Source organism: Erpetoichthys calabaricus, chromosome 4 (assembly GCF_900747795.2).
Source record: "Erpetoichthys calabaricus chromosome 4, fErpCal1.3, whole genome shotgun sequence".
Classification (NCBI taxonomy): Eukaryota; Metazoa; Chordata; class Cladistia; order Polypteriformes; family Polypteridae; genus Erpetoichthys; species Erpetoichthys calabaricus.
This window is the reverse complement of record NC_041397.2, coordinates 269698088-269711274: the sequence shown is the minus strand read 5'-3', so window position 1 is coordinate 269711274 and position 13187 is coordinate 269698088. Positions and strand designations below refer to the sequence as shown.

Here is a 13187-nt window from a genome sequence, read left to right as displayed (position 1 = left end):
ATGGATCACCTGGATATGATGAACATTCACTTTTCACTCTTCCACTTCTTTTATATTTAAGGTAAAACAAATAAACCACAAATTGGATGCTCTTGTGTTCAAATGTATCTGGCTACAAGCATAAAATTACCAAAGCAAATCAACTCACTGTGTCAGGTCAGGTCAGTTAGGGGAGCATGCACTGGTACAGCACGTTGCTGCACCCACCACAAAACGAAACATCTTGGGATCCTGGTTGGCAATCCCCCAGGCAGACACACAGTCCAGTCCCACCGTTCGGAAATGACCCTCTATCTACCACAGACAGGTGTTGCATTGGCGTCTCCCTTGGCCTGGTCCAGCCACTCGGGTCCTCAATAAAGATGATCCTGTGAGCCAAATCACCCTCTGGAAATCGCGCCACATGGCCGTAGTGACGTAACTGACGCTCCCTCACAATGCAGGTAATGTGCCTCATTCAAGACTCCAGGAGCAACCGCTCATTCAACACAAAGTCAAACCAGCGGTGTCCAAGGATTCTCTGAAGAGACACAATACCAAAAGAGTCCAGTCTTTGTCTCAGGTCACTGGATAGCGTCCATGTCTCGCAACCATACAGAAAGACAGGAAGCACCAGGACCCTAAAGACTCGGACCTTTGTCGTTTTGCACAGATATTGGGAGCGCCACACACCCCTTTCCAGTGACCTCATGACCCCCCATGCTCTCCCAATCTGCCTACTAGTTAATTTACCTGCTCATTGTCATAAAAAGGCTTTTGTAGCTAGTTTGTCTTAGTGGATGTCCACTAGCATGTGTAAGTATACTAAATGGAAAATTAAAAGGTAAGCTGGGAGTTATTTCAAAAGGGGAACATATGGCATAAAAAAAGGTTTATCAGCTGTTACACTGGGAAACAACAAAAATAATAACACCTGCATAAATTTCTCTCAATGGAGTTTTGGGTTCTATGAGCCATTGTGTACCTTAATATGAAATGATGTTGCTGGGATTGCAATGGGAGGGATGCAACATCATCCATTAGACATTCTATCATGACGATGATGGCAGATGAATGTGCTATTTTAGGATTTACTTCTGAACTTCCCATAAGTGCATATTTTGGTTGATAATTGGTGGCCACGATGGCCACAGTGTGTTGGTTATATAATTATCATGCTCTCCTAACCATTCATTCAGTTCTTAATGCATGGGCTGTTAAAGCTGTAACTGCTATCCTGGAATATTTCACTACATCACAGAAATGTTTTAACACAGAATGAATATGAAAACCTGAAATTGTATTTCATGTCACTTACCTCTCCCTCTGAGTGTAGCAGTGACCAAAACCATGCCATGACAACGCAAGTCACACCATAGCTGAGCAACCAGAAACCGTCACAGTGGAAAACAAACATTCAAGCCTGTAGACTTTTTTTTGTGCGAGCCACACTTAAAAAACGGGTGAAGGGTATGACATGTCTGGCCTCACGATTTTCCCCATGCTCAGTAAACCACTTCTTGTCTTTGCATTATTTATATTATGGGCTGTACACACTAAGACCAGGAAGAATTTTACTGTTGTCATTACTTTTAGTGGGTAGGATTTGTTGTTTTAACTTTCAGAAAGTCATTAATTGAAAATCACAAGTACCAAGGGAGAGAACAGTAAACAGGCTCCAATTTACGCCTGTGGAGGAGATTCTCATTACGAAGCAGGTTTTAAGTAGTTTAAAGCTTGAGGGATTCAAATATCCTCCAGTTCATTTAATTTTCCCAGAAAAGAAAAATAAAGGCTAGAAGGGCTAGAAGAAATTTCTGAAATAGCAGAATGGCAGTTAAAAGAGAAGGAGATCTAAATAAATGCTTTCCATAAAAACAACTGGTTTCCCAGTAGTAATTTGCCTGGTACAAATTCATGCAACTGCAGCCTCCCTCCAGTACCAGAACTGCCCACCCTGACACAGATGCCGATATTTTATACTCTAAATTGACAAATAGTATTACATTAAACTCCCTCAGCTTATGAAATATACTGTATGTAAGGACAGCACTCTTACTAACTAAAGGTTCTGCTAATGTTGTCTCATTTAGGCCTTTAAAAATCACTGAACTCTCCTGTTTAAGCCAACATAATGACTTTTACTCTGGCCAGCCTAGAATTATTTTTTTTTTGATCTGTTCAATTTATTTTTAAAGTGCTCTTTACTGAGTACAGGCTCAGAAAGTCTTACATTTTCCCAGCTATAGCCTAAAGGAACTACATTTGCATTTATTTTCATAACAGATGCTTTTATTCAAAGTGACTTACAAAAGAGGTTAACATAATCAAATAAACAGTCTAGGGGACTTTTGGGAAGAAGGGTTACAAGGACAAGGTTTCAAAGCTGATCATACAAGTGAAGTGCTAAGAACAAAATGCAAGTGAATTGTAATTCCTAGGTTACAAAACCTAATGGCTAATATCATTTGGACTGAAACTCACCAACCAAGAGAGTCTTCAAATGCTTCTTATAGCACTGAAGGAGTCAGAATAATGAAGGGAGGTGGGCAGCTCGTTCCAGTGACTAGGCGGTACACACAAAAAGAGTCTGGATTGAGTTTTTTTCAAAATATATTTATAAACACAGACACACATATTAGGTTGAACACATAGTAAACATATTGAACCTGAACAATCTAAACATTTAGCAATACAGCATCATTAACAGTATGTGAGTGTAGATGTAGGTAATGCGATATTAAATGTAGAATTGTATATTTGACCACACCAATGCAGAAAGATCTGTTAATATAATTTGCCTCCCAATTTCATTTTATTATTTAGTCACTTGAATACACACACCACTCTAATCTAGTGCTTTATGACATCTGCTTCAGTAAGGGATTACAACAATAGCCATCTTCTCATTATGTACCATGTCAGGGCAGGAAATGTTTTTCTAACTAGGAATAAATGTGTGTTCTTTTTACCTTATTGTACATTTAAGAAAATCCAACATTTTAGGATGGCTGATTACTTATATTACACTTCTTTAACAATAAACAAAAATAACAGATTTGGTATCCAACTCTAAGGAGTTTTATTAAAGATGCCTGTTACAATGAATAATATCAAAAATACATGAAAAAGCAATTTATAACTTTTTTTTTTTCATTTTTAAAGATTTCCATGTAAAAAGAGTAACAGTTAGACAATATAAGACAACAAGCAATATTGCAGTACATACAATATGGCAAAATACGTGAGTGGAGCAGTACATATGGCTGCCACCTCCCAGATCTGGTGCTCTAGGTTTGAACCCCAAGCCTGAAGTTTGTCTATGTGGATTTGAAAATTCTCATCATGACTGCATTGGCTTTTCTCCCACGACTCAAAATTTGTGTTGGTTAGATAAACTAGTGTTTTCAAATTCGCCTCATGTGACAGGGACATGTGAGCAAGAGTGGGCCATGTGATGGATGGTGCTCTGTTTAGGGTTGTTTTTGGCCTATGCCAAATCTGCCGAGATAGGGTTGAGCACCACCTGGGCATGCGATGAGGTAATACACTGAACCACAGCACCACACTGAACAGTGTGAGGGTTTTTACAGTGGTTGGAGTGCCAATCCTGCCACCAACTCCCCAAGTTTTCCTTGCAAGTTGGACGTCACCAAAAAAGAAAAAATATTTCATACAGCATGGGCTAAAAACAGATTGGGCAAAGCAAACAAAAACAAGGGTATTTTAATTTGGTACATTTCTCTGTTTTACATGGACTAATGTAAACAAAGAAGGCAAGACACAAGTGACTTCAAGTTAAAACATTCAGTGCTATTTTCAGTATTTAAATAAAGTGGTAAACTAGATAGTGATTATCTATTTTGAGATACTTGATCTTCATGTTGTGACTGAAAAAAGCTTTACAACAGTAGATTTAACTTACATTAAATAGAAATTACTGTCTACATGACACTCTAATGCAGCCTTTTGTATTTTAATAATTCCTTCCAGACACTCCCATAGTGATTTGAAACTCATTCTACTTAACAAACTATTAATACTCTGATTCTCTTTATTTACAGTTGCAAAAAGCAAAATAAGACTGACAAAACAGTAAATGACCAACAGGTAAGTGGCTCTGAGATGCACCCAAATATACAGCGGAACCCCTTTTAAAACAATGTATTCCTTCACAGTAGAACGTTTAGGATAAAGTCTTCTTTTGCTTCAACCCCCCAAGTAAACTGGGCTTATAGCCTTGCAGATTGACACCATGGAAGCCAAACTGTCTCTAAAATAAGTGTTACATTAAGAAAGTAATAATTACAAGGATAAGAAAATTATCAGGAAGTACAAAGTAAAACACAAAACAGCCCGCTGCTCCTGGGCCTAGCTATCACAAGGGTTGCCTCCTATTTAGTCAGCAGGGTGCTTTATGGTCTTTCATTCCCAAATATAACCAAAAATACTTACTAAACACCTCTGGCCTCCTTCCTCTCATCAATCAAACCTACATCCTTCTCTCCACTCCGACTCCATGGTCTAAAGTCTTAACCCATAAGCAGTTCAGGAGTTACTTCTAGTCACTTTTGAAACACTTCCAAAGCAGGGGTTTATGCACCCTTTAACCTGGTGTGCCAGTTCACCATGACATCTAGTAGAGCATACTGTCCTAGCAATTCCACAAGTGCCTGTCCATGAAGTACAGCAGGACATCATGCAATCCACATGCTTCTTCTGTGAGGCCCTCAACTAGGCTGAACATTTACAGTTCTTAATTGTACACACAATGTGCCTTTCAACATACAATTCACATGCTCTGATCTTAAATAGATGCTGATGTTCTGTAGTGCCTCCTGTTTAGGGACAATCATTGGCATTTAAATTTGTGACTTTGAGCATTTACAAGTGCCTTATGAGACATATCCTGCTTGTTATAAGCAAAACATTTTTTAAAAAGTCATAAAATGTTATGCCACCTTAATTTCATTACTGCTTTCTATTTTCATAAGCACATCACATGTTTAAGCAGTCTAATGATTAATCTTCAGAAGTCACTAGACAGTATTATAAGCTACAAATAACCAGAGGGTTTTCAAGTTATTATTTTATTTTCAAAAAACAATCGCATGCAGACAGCTGACTTGTCTCATGTAGTGTTCCATAGTCTGACAGTGTATATGGAAGGAATCAGTTCAGGCTGTAACAAGTGCAAAGGAAGAATAGTATTAGAGATTACATCAGTACATCATAAAGCTTCTTGAACCATTGAAGGTTAACACTGTCTGTTAACCTGACACAATACACTTTAATCCTGGGTGAAAAGCCACATAAGAAAGTTGCAGAAACATAATACTTTGCAACAGTGGGCAACTCTTTGTGGAGGGTAAAGCCAAATGAGCACAAACATATATTAAACAGCTTCATCCAATTCAGGATTTTGGGGGGACCACAGCCTATATTAGCACCATTGTGTACAAGGCAAGAAAGAGTGTTGGAGAGGGTGCCAGCCTATCACAGAAAACACTAACACACCAACTCTTACATAAAAGACAACTGTGTAATGGGAAATTAACCTGCACATCTTTGTGGATGTGGAAGGAAACCAAAGTACCCAGAGAAAAGCTCACAATGAAATTCACAAAACCCAGCGTGGGATTCAAATCTAGAAAGCTGGATCCATGACACAACAATGCGGACCACTGCTGTACTGTGTCAAAAATATAGCTATACTGTATAACTACATAATAAATAATCTTAAGAGGTCTGAGAATGTTACGTAAAGCATAAAGACAAATACCAGGAGTTGACATACACCATCAGTACCAAAAGAAAGCCTGTCTGCACCATTAGGCACATCCACTCTGCCACCTCTTAAACATCATGAATAGTTTGTCTCTCTCTCTCTCTCTTCAGTCCTGTGGTGTATCTTGCCTATCAGCCAGCTGACTCTATACTCTACTAACAGAGTTTAGACTTAGTGTGGAGGCTCAAATACCTCCAAAGTCTCAAGGCGGCCCATGTCTGACAGATAAGAAGGGAGCAGGTGCTTTTCATGGTAATTGGGATGCATTTGCTTTAACTGCAGAGATCCACAGCCCCACCATGAGACCCTCTGTAGCATTCCTACTGCTTCAGAGAAAAACCTGTTAATCCTCCATGGCCATCCCACTTGCACACAGATAATTATAATTCAGAATTACCCATCTATAATTAGAGCTATTTCTGTCCCTTGGATGTTCCCGTCTATGCACATAATAAAGCTAATATCGTGCATCACCCTGACATTTCTTTTCTCCCAGTAATTCCTTGTCATTAGAGAAAATATATACAGTGGCTTCAAAAATATAATCACACCTTTCGAAAATATTCACATTGGACATTTTAAGTTGCATCAAGTAAACGAATCTGAAAAAAATATTTTTGTGCGTGTTTTCATTTTAAGCTGTAAAGGAACAAAATGTGAATATATTCAAATGGGGTGATTATTTTCAAAACCAACTTAAAATATAGAAATTAATTACTTAAAACCATGCACACTATATATATATTATTTTCAGTATTGTATTTTATGTTTTTAAATGTGTTTTAGATGACCACTTTATAGCTCTGTAGTGTGTTGTGACACTTTTGTAATTTTTTTAGGTTGAGGATCATCCACGTGAACCTGATGATATCTACGTCAATAGCCTGACAATTCCAATCCCAAAAGCTGACCGAGATTTGTATTTTTCAAGATGATTGAATGAACAAATACATACTACACTTAAATATACAAACATAAAATAAATAAAAACTATAAATAAACTACTTTTCATAGTCAATAATATTCAGTTTTTTCTTTGCTTATCTTTACAGCAGAAACTGGGAATAATGAACAAGGAATCAACTTCATAAAACAGAGAAGTCCATCTTTTCACATTTTGTATACTTCACTTATCATAAATCCAAATAATTTTTTGCACTAGTCCAAATTACTTTCCTACATATACATGTAGAATATAGAAAATACAAGGAATAACATTATAAGACACCTCAACTCTTAGCCAATTGGTCACAGACTGAATATTCAAGATCTTTTCTTTTTATGAATATACAAAGTTACATATTTATATAAAAACATGGAGTTTACCACAAAACAAGGACGCACACACCCATACACAAAGACCCTATCCACAGTTCGTTCCTGCTGAGACAGGCTCTGCTCCAGGAACCCTGGATGGACAAAGTGGATTTGAAAATGAAGATATGGATGGGTAGAAAACCCTGCAGTCATTCTCATCATAATTACAAAAGTGATCTTGTTTGTTAGACCAATCAAGCAATTCTATAAACAAATCTGTGAAGCTTTTACAATTTAATCCAGATGAATGACCCCGGAAATGCTCTGCAAGCCTCATCATGTAGATTTCCCCTTCTAGATCTGTCTCACAATAATTCAGAGGTACTGCAAACTTTCTTATCTCTTCAGAATTGACGCATCAAAATCAGGTTTCTTTCTTCACTTATTTACGAGTAAGCATCAAATAAATGAATGTACACTAGCAATGAGTGTTGCATAAGAGAAAAATACCCTTAGACATCCATCTATTATCTGTACTTTCTTACCAAGTCCTTAAAATATATAAAAATGTAAATGAATTTTCTAATAAAAGTACTATAGCTTTTGTATGAAACGATTAAAGGAAAATTAAAAGCATACTCGTTAACTGTGCTGCATTATACCTTCAGGTTCACTGGCTCAATACCCACACTACTAAAGAGGGTTCAAAATTAGGTGGATAGATATTGTGTCATGGCTAAGCTCCTAAACTAATTTTAAAAGATGTATACACCACCAAATGAATTGGCTGAGAAATAAAACCTATTCTCTACCAACTACTATTCCATGTAGGTACATGACTCAATTACCATAACAAGGGTTCCCACTTGTGAGAAAAACAGGAAAATTACTTTGAGCTAAAATATAATTGTTTATATAGACATAATTAAATAAAGTCAAATAAAGCCACAATAAACAGCTAAAAGTTCTAGGGTTGTCCAAGAGCCTATTCTCAGGCAATTCTTGCTGTCTTCGACTCTCTGCTGCAATATTTAGCTTTTCTGAACACCAGGATTCAAAGATTTTCCTTTCCCCAGTCTTAGCCAGTGGTGTCACTGCCTTGTACCACCTTTGACTGGCTTTGGTTCCTCGACACAAGAGACATATCAGCTACATCAGAATGATACAATTAAATTGAAGAAGATTTAAAAAAGACTAAAAACAAATAAAACATACCTCTCACTTTTAACAGTGAGAAATCTTCCACTAAAAATTATAACAAATCATTCTCAAGTCAACCTAATCCAAATCAGAGGTGTATGGGACCAGAGCTAATCCTGGCAACTCTGGATAGAATGCCAGTCCAAAGCAGAACCACTCGCACACAAATTCACACTCACGCTGGGGTCCAGATTGGAATTCTCAATTAACTTAATTCTCTTGTCACTTGTGGTGGGACAAGACATCCACAGTAATCAAGACAAAAACCCACACAGACACAAGGGGAACATGAAGGCTACACAAAGACAATGACAGAGCATTACACTTGAAAGAAAATTATGTGTCATTCAAATAACTTCACCTCTGTGTTTCAGTTTGTAACACCATATATTCTGTTCATTGTTTGTCCTGCTTCTCTCCTCACTACCCTTATTACATCTGCTCTTGCTCCTGCTGTTACTTTCCAGTCCTTGTATCTGTACACCCTACATTTATGACTTGGCACAAATAACATTACTACTTGCCAATTCGGTCACAACTCAAGCAAGAATGCAAATTAGTTAAAAAAAAAACGTAGCATTACAAACCTCACTCAAAAATACTACAAAATAACTAGCAATGTAACTCGATACAAATAAATAAATAAGCTTGCAATGTGGTGTGAATTGTATATCAAAGGTCATGGGTGTTAGTGCCTTTCTTGCCAATATTGTTCATAAACCACAAACCAAGCATCCATCCATCCATCCATTTATTTTCCAACCCGCTGAATCCAAACACAGGGTCACGGGGGTCTGCTGGAGCCAATCCCAGCCAACACAGGGCACAAGGCAGGAACCAATCCCGGGCAGGGTGCCAACCCACTGCAGGACACACACAAACACACACACACACCAAGCACACACTAGGGCCAATTTAGAATTGCCAATCCACCTAACCTGCATGTCTTTGGACCGTGGGAGGAAACCGGAGCGCCCGGAGGAAACCCACGCAGACACGGGGAGAACATGCAAACTCCACGCAGGGTGAACCCGGGAAGTGAACCCAGGTCTCCTAACTGCGAGGCAGCAGCGCTACCACTGCGCCACCGTGCTGCCCCAAACCAAGCATGGACAGCAAAAAAAAACTTTTGCATGTTACACTCCCTCATACAGCCATATTAGGCCAGGGTAGAGTTGCTGCCTGTATTTACAATGTTGGAGGAATGTGATATTCTTGGATAAAGCTCTTGGGAACGTGAAGTAAATGTAAACATTCCAGAAAGGCTGCACGTAGGCTGGGATTTACTCCTAGCATTTTGAAACCAAGGGTGACACGGTGTTAATGCTGCTGCCTCAGTGTAAGGAGACAAGCATTCAAATCCCGGGTCCTCCCTGCATGGAGTTTTTATGTTCTCCCTGTGTCTGCACCTACGGGTGCTCTGGTTTCCTCCCAATTTCTAAAGATAGGCAGGTTAGGAGGATTGGCGATATTAAATTAGCCCTAGTGTGTGTGTGTGTGTGTGTGTGTGTGTTCACCCTGCAATAGACTGACACCGTGTCTGGGGTTTGTTCCTGCCTTGCACCCTTATGCTAGCTGGGGCAGTCTCCAACACCCCCAGTGACCCCTGTTCAGGCCTAAGCATGTTAGAAAATGACTGATTTTGAAACCATGAGTCTACAACACTTACCACTGTACTGTACATAATTATCAAAAATTCACCTTTTAGTAATACATCACTGCACTATAGTTTTACTACTACTCATTTAAGTTTGATTCCCAGGCCATGTTTTACATGGTGTCCTACATTCTAAACTGACTCGACAGGAATGAGTAGTTGTGAGAGATTAAATGAGTCGGACCTTTAATGGAGTTTTTTTCACCTTGAACCTACTGAGACCTAAGTGGAAAAAGTGGATCAAAAAAAAGATGGTCTGAATGTTACAAAGGTAAGTTTCTAACACTGCACAAGGTAAAACTTTAGAGTTTGTACTTCATATATTTTACATCATAAACCTACATTTGTTGACAGATTCTAGATATTTTCTGAGGTCATTATAATCAAGTGTAGCTGACTGCACAAGACTCACAGGAGTTTGACACAGACGCCAATACTTTCCGATGACTAAGTGGTGAAAGCATTATAAAATTTACAGAGATACATAAACATAATACTTTAAGTGGTCACAGATCAGGGCTACAAGATTGTGAGAAATTAACTGCTGCCACCAGCTCCAGTGACTGTGTCGAATGAACTGAACAGAACTGATCCAGCATTTCTGGACTCTTTCACTTGCAGCAGTTTTTCCAAGACTGCTCAATGAGTAAAGCATGCTCTACTATTAAAAGAATGTATAAAAACAAAAACAAAAAAAAAAAAAACACAAACAAAGCAATCAGCTCTGATGTTTGTTGGCAGGCTGCTATGTAAAACATAAAAGCCAACATCTTAAATGAGCTGAAACCAATTTGCATTGGCTCACTTAACAGTGGCAACACATTTGCAAACAAACCACCTGCTGCTTGACTACACCTGCCCTGCCCTGCCATCTGTTATTAATAAAAGTGTCTAATTTCATATTTTTGTTCCACTTTATAAGAGAAGCATATTATATGTTGGTGGGTTAGTACAAAGACACAGGGAGGGGCCTATTGTTAATGATATTAGTTCCAGGTGGAACTTGGGTGCCATTTACAAAAGCAGTACATTGTTTGCTTTGGGTTGTGACTGAAGAAGGACTTCCTCCATCAAGCCACACCAGTTGTTTCTCCTTCTGGCATTACCACAGAAAATCTATCAACATGTATCTCTGCTTTTTCATTTCATGTTGCACTTTGTTCTTCTACACACATACAACCACACACACCCACACAAATGTCTTATATTGTATACTATGGAGAGCAGCCCGGACACAGACAGGCAGACACCGATGGTTTCAAACCACACACACACATACGTTTATTATACATTACTACTATGTACAAGTATCACACAACCCAGTGCCCCTGCACCAAGCACCCTCAGTCCAGGCCTCTTCAAACAATGCCTCTCTCTCCAATCGCCTCCACTCCTCTCCTCCGAGCTGTGTCCTCTTCCACCCGACTTCAGCTTATGAATGGAGGGAGGTGGCCCCTTTTATGTTCACCTGGATGTGCTCCAGGTGCCTCCTGATGTCCTTCTGCCAGCACCTCTGGGTGTGGCGGAAGTGCTGACGTCCAGGGCTTTTCATGCATCTGGGCACCCCCTGGCAGTGACCACATGCCCCTATTGGGTTGAGCTTCCATGCTCTAATAATAATAATAATTCATTACATTTATATAGCGCTTTTCTCAGTACTCAAAGTGCTATCCACACAGGGAGGAACCAGGAAGCGAACCCACAATCTTCCACAGCCTCCTTACTGCAAAGCAGCAGCACTACCACTGCGCCACCTGCGAGGATGCTCTGTTGGTCCCCATAGCAACCAGGGCGGCTGCCCTCTCGTGGTCCGGAGGAGGCGTAGTCCCTCTTCCTGTCCTTCCAGGCGTCCCGGCTGGGTACCGCCCCCAGCTGCTCGCCACAATACCATTCAGAACTTTACATGGTGTACCATAACACTGGAATCACAGGGAATAGTCATTTATTGACAAATGCAACACCACTAATCCTGATCTCATTCACTGCAAGTTTGCTGACCAAGTACCTCATTTGGATTTGTATATCAGAAACAATGATGGAAACTTAGTATACATTCTGTGAATAAAAAGCATTTGAAACTCCATTTACTGTTTCATTTTTCCCTGTATTCCACATTAAAGAACACTCTGTAGTCATCTGCATATATTTCAACTGACAGTATAGGCACAGATCTCACAGCAGATTAACCAGCTTTGGCAAAAATTAAAGCATAAGGCAATATTAAATGTTACTATCATAAAAGAGTAAAATAACTAGCTATTACAATACCTGCCAAATTTTTAGACCAAAAATATATTTCAAGCTTGATTCTACTGTCAGTGTTTGTTTTCTATATTCTTAAAGAAATGTTACTGTTGAGATTTTGTTTGTAAGATATTGACCAGAAGGTTAAGTGTTTTGCCTGCTGCAAGTTTTTGGGTTTCTGTATGCTCTTTATAAATAAATTAATTTCTTTATTTTTGCATGCGGTACTGTTTGATGCTTCCTGTTCTTGGTACAGAAGAGGAACCAGCACTTAACGCACAATTTAATTTTATCTGAACTGTAGAGTAAAGAAAAGCAAAGATGCTTTTATTTTTATGAATTCAGAAAATATACATTTCTGTGCATAACTTTAAAATATAGCTTTCTTTTTGGACAAGTGTGATTCATTTGTCAGAAAAAAACTCCATTTAGAAAAACCTTTTGCTTTGCTGACTAAATTTACAGCCATTTCAAAGAGCAAAGATGTAGTGAGATAATAAAGTGAAAGCTTCCTTAAAACAATGGCCTTGATTCAAGTAACAGGCCCCACTGTAGAATCATCCATGTTACTCAGTAAGGTGTATTCACATTCATGCCCACACTGACAATAGTGGATCTTAAACTAAAATAACACCATGCCTTTACAGTGTTAAAGAAGAACAAACACAGCAAACATTTCAGGGCGCTTGAGAGACTGAGCGAGGAGTCCGAGTGTCTGGGCTTGCGAGTGTCCTCGCAGGGAAAAAAAAAAGCCAAGCAATAGAACAAGTGTCAAGATTAAATGAATGTACTACTGCAATGATGAAGAAAATGAAGCACAAAATAGTAAAGCAGCAAAGCTCTATAAATTAAAAATGAAAATGAACTACACAAAATTAACTTAAAAGTCAACAATCAAACTGAATACTTGAAAAATGTAACAAAAAGTAAAACAAAATAAATGTAAAATGAGCACCATAATTGCAGAATTGACATTTTCTTCTTCTTTAGTTTTGCTTTGTTAGATTTCAACTCCATTGTCAAAAGTTTCACACCTGTTTCATAGGTTTCTCACTTCAGACC

The 13187-nt window shown here is 38.7% G+C and overlaps 1 long non-coding RNA gene across 1 annotated transcript in view; it reads right to left on the bottom strand.

Annotated features, from left to right (window-relative positions):
• Nucleotides 1-12687: 12687 nt before the first annotated feature.
• Nucleotides 12688-13187, bottom strand: part of LOC127527443 (uncharacterized) — a 31043-nt gene continuing 30543 nt past the window's right edge. Inside the window, exon 3 of the long non-coding RNA XR_007934746.1 lies at nt 12688-13186. This is a non-coding gene — a long non-coding RNA (uncharacterized LOC127527443). The remainder of the gene's footprint in view (nt 13187) is intronic.